Source organism: Alligator mississippiensis, chromosome 11 (genome assembly GCF_030867095.1).
Source record: "Alligator mississippiensis isolate rAllMis1 chromosome 11, rAllMis1, whole genome shotgun sequence".
NCBI lineage: Eukaryota > Metazoa > Chordata > Crocodylia > Alligatoridae > Alligator > Alligator mississippiensis.
The window spans coordinates 55,554,427-55,565,202 of record NC_081834.1 but is presented as its reverse complement, the minus strand read 5'-3'; the positions used below and the strand labels follow the sequence as shown (position 1 = coordinate 55,565,202).

Genomic DNA, 10,776 nt, shown 5'->3' with positions numbered 1-10,776 from the left:
CGGATGGTCTGTGCTGCTCCTGGATGGAGCGGTGAACCAACATGGGCACAAACGTGCACACGCGCTCTCTCTCTTTCTCTGGGGATCTCTGGTGCTGCTCTGTCAGTCCATACTTCAAGGATGCGAAACCTGTAATTCCTCCTCGTGTCTATGGAAGAGCTATGGGTTTCACAGTCCTGAAGCGCAGACCCCAGAGCAGCGCCAGAGATCCCGCGAGTGGGCAGCACTGGCGCACACACGGGCAGAGGGGAGGCAGGGCTCATCTCCATCTACCTCTCAGCATGTGTCTACCGGAGGGAGCGAAGCGCTGTCCCAGTCCCGACGCTGCCCAAGGCTCCTCCCATCACACCAAACCACAGCCCGCACAAGCCCCGGGGCTGCTCCACTCCCCGCCGCACACGCAGGCTACACACGCTGCCCCCACAAGACCCACCTCAATCCCATGCCCAGGCTGTGGGTACGGGGTGGGGCAGCTTCAGTCTCCTCCCTTGGGCCTGGGCACGAATCCCCAGAGGTCACGGGGCCGCTGTGTCTATCTATGGACATGCGCACCTCACATGTGCTGTTCACTTTGTCCCAGCTGCTCTGTCCATTTTCTCCATTTCCCCTTCCTGGCAAACCCACCTGCTTAGCCAGCGTTGTCGGCACCCCCATGCATTTATAGCTATTTATTGGCCATCAGGGATCTTGGTTTTCTGATTTTAAAAAATCCCCAATTTTTTAATTAAAAAAGTAATCCGAAATCCACATTATTATATGATTTTTTTTAATGAAGCACCATATTATATCTGTATCTATATCTGTATCTTAGTGGTGTTTCATTTTAATCATGGAAAGATGTGGATGTAGGGTATGAAGAAATCCTCTGCTCTCTTTCTCCGTGTCCTGGCCTAAGATTGCCTCAGCCCGGCCCCCTCCACTTATTTACTCCAGTTGCGTGATTTAAGTCCCCTGGGCCACGGGGCCTGACTTGCAGAAACACCTGCGGGAGGGCGGACTGGCTCCTCCTTTGTCCTGGGAGAGGCACGCTGGGGAGAGGACAGGCAGTCATCGTGGATCTCACTGGCACCGAAGGATGCTCCTGCCGAGCTCTTCTACCGTCTGGATGTAGAAGGGAATTTCACTTACCTGACATTCAGCTACTGTATTAGGGATATGTATTTTAGTTAGGTATTCGAAGGGTCCTCAAACCTGGCACTGAAGCATCTCCTTCTCCGCGGGGTCCCAGAACATGCGAGCTCTCATCCTGCTCTTGGAGGTGTTGGGTGGTGTCTGGGGATTCTCACTCCCTTGCTTTCCTTCAACTGGGGGCAACTGAAAAAAAGCAGCAGATACTTAGCAGAAACCAACTTGGGGCCTGGCCTCTCCCCGAGGCTAGAAACAACTAGGGGCTCATCGAGCTCAGCGCTGCCCCAGGGCCTGGCACTGAAGTACCCATGTCCTGCTTCCCCGAGGGAAAGCTCTGCTCATTCAGTGCCCAGGTGCCAGGACGGCCCAGGGAGGAGGTTGTGGGGAACTGGAGGCCTTGTCCTGCGTTAGGAAAACACTCCAGCAACGGAGAGAGAGAGATCCAGGTTGCAAGACTTGGCAACTAGGAGGAGCAGAGGTGAGAAAACTCCCAGCAAGTCGCGTAGCTGCACAGTCTGTGAACGGCTCCTTTCCTCCGTGCCCCTGTGGCCAGGATACTTAGGAACTAAGGGGGTTATTACTAACATGATGGACAACTATGTCCTAATAATGCTAATAACTAAGAGTGCTAACTACCTAATAACTAGACTACTTTGAAAAAATACTAAAATGAATTCCTAGTACTGCTAATACTACCGTCTACAGACACTAATGACTAACAATACAGATAATGGAACAAAAGGAACAAAAGACAACTATGACTACAATGAAATGCGACAACCCACTAACTTGACTCTTCTCATCTCTGTCGACCACAGAGAGAGCAGGAAAACTCTGCTCTGCTTTTATCTCTGCCCCAGCACTATCGTCACGGCAATGAGATGGCAACGAGGACATGTGTCACCTTGTTGAAGCGTAGTTGGGCAGGGACGCTGGGCCAGGTCCTGCACCCAATGCACCACCAGGCATTGCCATGGTGTTGAGGTGTCTCAGGGGGATCCTATTCCTTCCTTAACCCCTAGCAATGCACAGGGGCATTTCCTCCTCCTCTCTAATACTTTATTATCTCTTAGTTGGACGACAAGGATAAGCAACATTGATGTGTTAATGGCTGCATGTTGGAGCAGGATTAAAATTAGATGCCCAATTACCAGGAACCATGGGCTCAATCCTGTGTTGGGTGAGCCAGAGACTAGACCCATTTGAGATGCCATGAATGGGTTAACTCATGAACTCCCCCAATCTCAGCCTTGTTTGTGAACCAGGTCCTGCTTTGAACATCCCAGCTCAGCAGTGACCCACCCAGGGGACAGAGTCTGGCCTGCAAGGGGGAACGGTGGAGTTGTCCTTCCTTTTGTGTCTCACTGGCCGACTGCCTCTGCCACACCGCTCCTGAAAGGCCCCTCTGGATGGGAGAGCCGGAAATGGCGTAAAGCAGCTGGAGATGCCCCTGTGAGGCCTTTGCTGCACAGGAAAAACCAGCTCAAGCACAAACCAGCCCAGCAGTGCCAGGCCGGGCTCAGGCTCCAGCCCAGGCGGCCCCCCACCTCCACCCCCGGTCCCAGCCCCAGCCCCAACAGGGCTCTGGGCAAAGGGCACCCAGAGGCACTTGGCCCTTAGCCCCAACCCTGGGCTGCTGGCACTGCAAGGGGTGGTGGCCCCAAAGCTGGCGGCATCCCCAAGGGTCTGTTCTGGTGGCCGTGCTCGACTCCTCCAGGGCCACCGAGTGCCGGGACAGACCGGCCTGGTGCCGCCTGCTGCAATGGGACGGGCTTGTCGGTGCAGACGGCACCTTGCACCTGGGCAGCTCCCCGGGGCAGAGAGGAGGGGACGGGGGCGGGTTGAGGGGACTCCTCCAGGGTCCTAGAGGCAAAGGGCCCCCAGCAGCACTTGGCCCTGAGCCCCAGCACTGGTGTTAGCAAATAAAAACCTAGGATTGCGGACTAGCCCAGGGATTGACACGACACCTCATTCGATGAGTGACAGAAAGCCTTTATTTACTACAAGTATTTAAAATCAAGTCAACTGAGTCCAAACCAAAGCAAAGTCCAGTAATTAGCCATAAGGTGATGATTTCTCACCAAACAGGCGATGAAGCGGCAGTCTGTTTGTCTTCAACTTGTCGAGTAAGTGGGGCGCATCAGCAACTGGTGTCAGAGAGATTTCTAACTCCTGAAGCGCGCGCTGTTTGCTGTTTTACTGCCTTTTTGTCCCCTTAGTTTAGCATCTTCAAAGCAATCTTTTAGTTGTGCAAATCAAGAGAGTCCCAAGCAATAACTGACAGGAAAAATCTGCTCATCACTGGTTATCAGAAGTTTCTAATTCGAATGAGTTACCTTCTTCAGTAACAAGAGGTGATCCGGTTTGAAACATATCAAGAAACCGATTAACAGCCAGGAAAAAGACACTGAATCAGGAGGAGACATCTATCACATATGGCGAATGTCTCTTCCTGCACATAAACACGAGCTAATTGCAAAAGAAATATTTACCATACTAATTAATCAAGGATAGACATTTCATATGGTTACACCAGACAGCTAGGAGTCTTCCTGAAATCATCCTAAATAGAGCAAGATGAGCCGAGGAGATACTTCATTATCCCTTCTCGGATGGCCTCGCCATGACCTCGCATCCTCTTGCAACATGCAGTTAGCATCCGTATTCTGTATTTTCACTTTTCTGAGCAGGCCCAAGCTTAGCACGGGTTTCAGAGTCATCGCTGGGGCGGTGTCCTCAAGGGTCCGTGCTGGTGGCCGCGCTCGACTCCCCCAGGGCCACCGAGTGCCGGGACTGATCGGTCGGTGCAACAGGATGGGCTTGTCGGCGCAGACGGCATCTTTCACTTGGGCAGCTCCCGGGGCAGAGAGGAGGGGACGGGGCGGGTAGACGGGACTCCTCCGGGGTCACAGAGAGTAGGAAGCCAGAGCGGCCCGTTTCCCCGCGTGGGGGGTCCGTTCCCCGGCTGTTCCCCATCACTCAATGGCACAGTCTCAGCTCCGGCCCAGGCCCCTTCGCCCAAACCCAGAGCGAGAACCAGGGCCGGATTCTGTCCCCAGCGAAGGAGGCCGGCGGGAAGGTGAAGATCGGGGCCTCGGTGTCAGCATCGAGAAACGACACCTGCCCCCCCGCACAGTCCAGACAGACCCGCACCCTCCTGGGCGCCCGGCGCAGGGACAGGGGGGTGGGAGCAGGGGCCGTGAGAGCCCAGACCTGATCCCAACAGCAATGCACCACCCAGATCCCCTCCTCGGGGCTAAATCTGATCCCTCCCTTCCTCCTCAGACTCTCTGGCGACCCCCACGGCCCAGGCCTCCTGCCCCACCTCCACCTCCACCTCCCAGCAGTGTCTCCCGGAGGTGAATCCCTCCCGGCCCAGCACAGACGGGATCACATCAAATCTCTCAGGATTGTCAGGCACAGGCTGCCGTTTGTTTGCACATCTCATAGTTCTCCGATCTGCAGACAGGACGAGGTGGGGATTTGCTGTGTCTGGATCCAGAGTCACCGTCGCTGGCAGAGAGAATGGCAGCGTCAGGGCAGAGCTCAGCCCGGGGCAGACGGGCCGTTCTTCTCCCTCCCCACCAGCCCCGTCCTTCTCCGACCGTCCTGGGCCCCCGCAGCTGCCTCTGCCCTGGGCCCGGGGGCTGAGCACCGACGGCCCCACAGCCCCTCAGCCTGGCACGGGGGAGAGCCCCTGGCCTGGGGGAAAGGGAGGAGACAACCCATAGGCAAGGACAGGAAAATCCCAGCCCAGCGCCCCAGGTCCCAGTGCGGGGGGTTTGGTGCTGGGCTGGGAGAGGGTTTGCCTCTTGTCCAGGGGTGGCCGTGGGCTCTGCTGGATCATTGTGTTAATGGCAGGACCAGCTCCCCAGCGCTTACCCTTTGTGTATGATCCCTCTGGTAACCTTTTGCCCTTCTCCAAGGTGGACGGCAGAGTCTCTGCAGGGGAAAGGGGCACAGAAATCAGACTTGTGGTGTCTGGTTCATGCTCCTGACTTAGACCTGCCTTGGTCCTGAGCCCCTGAGACGGAGCAGAGACCCCGGGGCAGCTCCTGCCCTGCTGCTGGGACTGTGGCTGCAGAAGCTGCCTCCACATCTCCCTGCTCCCCTGCAGCGCGGCCTCCTCTCCCAGGACAGGGCGGGAGGGAGCTGCAGGTGCAGGCAGAGGAGTAGGGGCAGAAATGTAACACCACGGATCCAGGGGAGCTCAGTACCCAGCCCGTCCTGCCCCCTCCCCCCCACTCTACCCCTAGAGTTAAGCCAGCAGGATCCAAACCTGACAGCCTGTCTCATGCTTAATTTGGTGGCCTGACATGAGGCACTGGGGCTTGCTCTGAGTGGGGCAGGGCCCCGCAGCTCCCACCACCCCAGCTGCAGGTGCCCATGCTGAGCAGCGCTGGAGCGGCAGGGGCCCTGCGGCTCTGCAGCCGGGGCAAAGGAGCGCCTAGAGGAGCCCTGGTTCATCAGTGATTCACACAAAGGCAGAGAGAAGCCATTGCCTCATGTCTTCACTCCTGTTACCTTTGATATCAGTCCAGCGCATTTAGTTTATCTCCCAATTAAAAAAGATGATGGCTCCAAATTCAAACCAACTGCTTGTCTCTTCTTCCTCAACAAGGACACCTCCCTCTTCCCTTTCGTAGCCCCCTTCTCAGTACCTTGAAGCTTCTTCAGAGTCTCCTGTAGAGCTAACGTTTGTCCAGACAAGATGCTGAGTCTCGTTTCCAGCTCTGGGCAAATCCCCTCTGGCAGCTGGAACTGCTCCTTCGTGCACCTGGGAAAAACGAGTCTGTGTTATTTGATTTTCTTTTTGCAGCTCAGCTACATGGTAGAAACATTGGGTGAATGGAGGGTCCTAGAGACTGACTCTGGCCATGTGCCTCAGCTGCAGGGGCAGGGGCAGGACAGACAGTAGCAGTCACAGGCGATGCACAGGAGGAGCACAGCGGGGGGGAACATGCCCCCCATGACAGGGCCAGTGGTGCTGAGAGAGCTCGCCAGCTCTGGTCCCACAGACAACGCCACCCACTCAACTCGGGAGGCACCAGTTGCCCACAGTGGCAGTGGCAGCTCCCGCAGAAGGGACTGATCCCCAGCAGGGATGTTTTCTCCAGCTCCAAAATGTCGAGGACATTTTCTGGGATCAGAAAGGAGCAGAGACTTCACGGGTAGTTGGCTCAAGCTCTGGTGGCCAGGACTATTCCTCGGGGACAAGACAGGGAAAGCCCAGATTACACTTTACAGTCTTCAGGCCGCCAGTGCCCAAAGCTGTCACTTCCCTGAGGAGAAGATGGGGACATTCATGCTTCCCACCTCAGGGACAGTCCCAGTGCTTGCTGTGCTGTGATGCCCTGCAGAGATGTGCCCATTGCATTGTCTCCAGGACCCTTCCCTCTATGGGGAGTCAGGTGGAGCCACGTACCTGGTCAGCGTGCTCCTCATGTCCTAAAGGGAGAGACAAAGATGCAAGAGTGAGCTCAGTGCAATGCCTCACACTGGGGACCTCCTGCCCGAGGGGACGCACTTTGTCCTCAGGCTCCGAGTGCCACACACAGAGGATCTGGGGAAAGTTCAGCCCTTTTACAAGCCCTGATTTAGTGATCCCCAAGAGGTGTAATAGGGCAGCCATGCACCTTGGGCAGTGGACATGCAGAGGGCAGCAGCAGCTGGGGCTGATATTCTGCGTCTCCCATCACTGCCACCCCGTACCTGTCAGGGGCCGTTGCCCTTGTTGCCCCTCCTCAGTTATGCACCTGGTCCTGGCAGACCCAAGGTTTAGCTCTTTCCCTCCCCTGCACTGGGATTGGAAACATTTCATGTGCCTCACCTGCAGGAGGTCACTGGCGGCCTGCTGGCACTTCCCCTCCAGTTCCCTGATCAGGTTGGTGAGATGGGAAATCTCCTCGGAGAGTTGGGTGACAGTCTCCCCCTGACTCTTCTCAATCCCGCTCTCCACCTCTCCCAGCTCGGCCAGCACGAGTCGCTCTTGTTCCTCCAGAAACCGGCGCAGTCGCTCAAACGCAGCCACAATCTTCTGCCTCTCGGCTGCTGCCTTTTGCTGCCATGAACAGAGACAAACCACATCAGGGAGGGCAGCTGCTTTGGGGAGAGTCAGGGCATGGTTTGTAAGGCCCCGTGGTCCTGACTGTCCACATGGCTGGGACCCCCGACCTCCCACCGTCTGGAGCAGAGCTGGGGGTAGCTCAGGTCTGGGGCCCTGCCTGGGATCTCTTCACTCTGTTCATTTTGCAAAGGGTTTTTCTGTTTCCCTGAGAGCCAGGACCTTAAGGAGGGGAGAAGTCCATGGCTGTCAGCAAGGAAAGCTTTCCTCTTATAATCAGTAATCCTGGTTTTCTCTGTTTGAAAATCCAAACTTCTGTGATATAAACCCCAAATCCACATTTTTCAACAATTAAAGTGAAACACCGCTATATATATATCTATCAGCTGACACAATTTTTTTGTTTGCAAGGCCTGGCTCCATGCACCTGCCACAACACCCTGCAACGCACGGTCATGAAATGCCACGGTCACTGTCCCACCAAACATGCAGAGCAGGACACGTCCCTTCCTTCCTCCCCGACATCAGCCGGACCTCGGAAGCACTCACCTGGTATTCCTGGTGTTTCTGGCTTTCACTCCCTCGCAGTGCTTCAAGCCTCTCCCTCTCCCCCCTTAGCAGCTGCAGCTGAGTCTGAATGTGTTCCTGCAGGAAGGAAAACCCCTTGGGTCACTTCTCCTTGGAGGGGAGAAGCTGGAGTCTCTTCCCTGCACCATAACTGAGAGGGCTGCTTGAGGGTGCACTGTGACGTGATACCAGGAAAGCCCATGTGCTCAGGCTGGACCAGCAGCTCCCAGTACAGCGCACCCTTGCCTGGACGCAGCACCGAATAGTGTGAGCTGAACACAGCTGGAGCAGCAAGCAGCCGGTTTCCAGATGGATTGCGGAGCCAGCTCCTGCCCAGCAGGAAGAGCACATAGAAAAATGGAGCCGGTCCTAGGGAGGTGCCACAAGGCAACACTGCAAGCAGTGGGAAGTGCAGACTGTCAGGGACATGCACTGAACAGAAAATAACACGGCCTTGAATCCACCGCGGTTGACAGTGAAGAGTGCCAGCCAGTCTCAGGCAGCTGGGCCGGACAAGACACAGGTCTGGTCTCTGGGCACTGAAATGAAGAAACTGATAAGTGAGGCACCAGTCCTGAAGTATCACAGCCCAGCAGTACAGCTACAGCTACAGCTACAGCTACAACTACAGGGAGATGCCTCAGAAAGAGCAGCCTTAATCCAGGACCAGCGCGGCACAGCATTTGGTAGCCAGGCCTGGACAGAGACAGGGAAAGAGGTGCTCAGATACAAAGGAGGTCCTGGCCGTGCTCCATGGACTCGGGCAGTGCCACCACGTCCCCTCTGGACCCAGCATTAGCCCCTGAAGTCCCCGGCACCAATGCAATGCACATTACTGAGATTTGTGCAACTCGCCGGGAGCATCAGCTGGGGGAAGCGGCTGCTCGTGGCAGATCCCGTGAGCAGGGCCTGCCCTCCAGAGCATGCCACGTGGGCTCTGTCCGAGGGGAACAGAGTCTGTCCACATGCTACAATCCCCCTGTCCCCAAGGAGACCCCAGGCAGCTCCCAGGGAGGGTTGTAACAACTGAAGGGAAACCGGTGCCGCACACCTCCTGTTTCAAGACACAGCCCCGCACACAACCGTGGGTCGGTGACACTGGAGGAGGTTCACTGCTCTGCGTGTCCAGGGCCAGGGGAGCCGCGTTCGTCTGGTTTCAAGGCAAGATTTGATGACAAGGGTGTAGTAATTGGGGCATTATAAGGTTAAAGTGCTAGTCATTATTATGGGATGGAGCTGGAGACCAGCCCTCCCTGCTCTGTTGTGCCAGAGTTACTGTCATTTCCCAGGCAGCGTGGTGTTTGTCCCCGAATCAAACAGCCGGGGTTTCGGGGTGGAGAAGAGCACGTCTCCGTTGTCTTTGCTGAGTCAGGAACGTAACAAAGGGCATTTGGGTCCTTCTCGCCTCCCCCCAGCAGGATGGCTTGCACAGAGGCTACCACAAACCAACCTCCGTGTGCAGCCACGCCGTTGTGGCATGGCCACGGGGCAGAAAGCCCCAGCGCCGCAGGGAGGTGTACGTCCCGCCCAGCTGCACAGCCGGACCGGGCCCGCGCGCTCGTACCTTGCACTACTGCGCAGCCTCCTGGATTGGAGCCGCGGGGTGAGCTCGGTGCGCCCGGGACTCCCGGCAGATCAGGCACATCAGGACCTGGTCTGTCTCGCAGAAGAGCTTCAGAGCCTCCCCGTGCTGCTCGCACACCATCTTGCCCCCGGCTCCCTCTGCTGACCCCACGCTCAGGCCCTTGACCACTTTTACTAAATTGCCCAGCTGCCTGTTTGGGCCCAGGAGCCTCTGGGCAAAGGTCTGTCTGCACTGGGGGCAGGTGACGTCCGTCTCGGCCCCCTCCCAGCACTGGGCAATGCAGGCTCGGCAGAAGTTGTGCCCGCAGCCCACGATCATCACCGGGTCCCTGAACAACTCCAGGCAGACGGAGCAGGTCACCTCGTCCCGGAGGCTTTGTACAGCACTCGCCGCGGCCATGGCTGTGAGACGGGAGGGCACGGGGTACTTTCATTTTCTTGTGCTCAGGGCTGGGCTCACCCTGGGCCGTTTCCTTCCTGTGAAATAACTACAGTGATGCTGAGCTGGGAGGAGCCGGGGTTAAGATCCAGCCCTGGGATCGCGGGGGATCTGGTAACCCTTCATGGAGCAGCAGCTCGGCACAACTCCAGTGAAAACAGCAGAAAAATGGTTTGAAGCCACTACACAACAATTCAACACACCCAGCATTTCTCACTGCACCTGCTGTCAGCCAAGAGCTTTTCAGAGCTGTCAGGACTGTTATTCGGGGCTGAGACCTGCCTAATAGCTCAGAGCAGGCAAGATATCAGCCTAAAATCTCAGGCTGTCCTGGAAGTTTTCTCGGCGGGGGGGATGGGCAAGGGAGGGGAGATATAACAGAAAAAAAGACAACCCAGCTCTCCCCTCCATTAAATCTCTTTTCTCATGTTTCATTTCAAAGCTCTTCAATGGCAAGGGCTGCTCCAGACCTGACCCTGAGCCTGCGGGGAGCCTGGTGCGTCCCCCTGAGAGGAACCGTGCGTTCTCCTCTCCAGCCGGGGCAGGGCCAGCGTCACCCCAGGGCGCCTGCACGGGGACCAGGGCGATGCCAGTCTTCACTGCCACAGGTTATTCAGTCTCTGCCAGCTTCCCACAGTCCCAGGTCTGGCTGCATGTCCTCAACCCCAGGATTTCGTCAGGCGATTGCAGGCACCTGCTAAAACGTGCATTTCTCCTTCCCTTGTGGCATCCCTAATTCCACACACTTGGTCAGGATTTCACTGACCTGCAGGTTTTGCCCTTCCTCAAGCTGAAACATGTTGTCAGTGCCCAGAGCCTCCTGCCCAACACAATAGCTTGTAGAAATACAGATGACTTCCCACTGCGGGGTTTGATCTCTGCCCTGCTAGCCCCTCAAAACCGTTCAAATCTCTGTTCAAGCATTTCCCATTCTTCCCATTTTCCCTGCCAGAAGCAGACCAGGCGGAGGCTGCTCACACCCAGTTTAGTTTGC

The 10,776-nt window shown here is 56.4% G+C and overlaps 1 pseudogene; it reads right to left on the bottom strand.

The window, feature by feature from the left end:
- Positions 1–3,104: 3,104 nt before the first annotated feature.
- Positions 3,105–9,299, bottom strand: LOC132244123 (E3 ubiquitin-protein ligase TRIM15-like; annotated as a pseudogene).
- Positions 9,300–10,776: the final 1,477 nt, after the last annotated feature.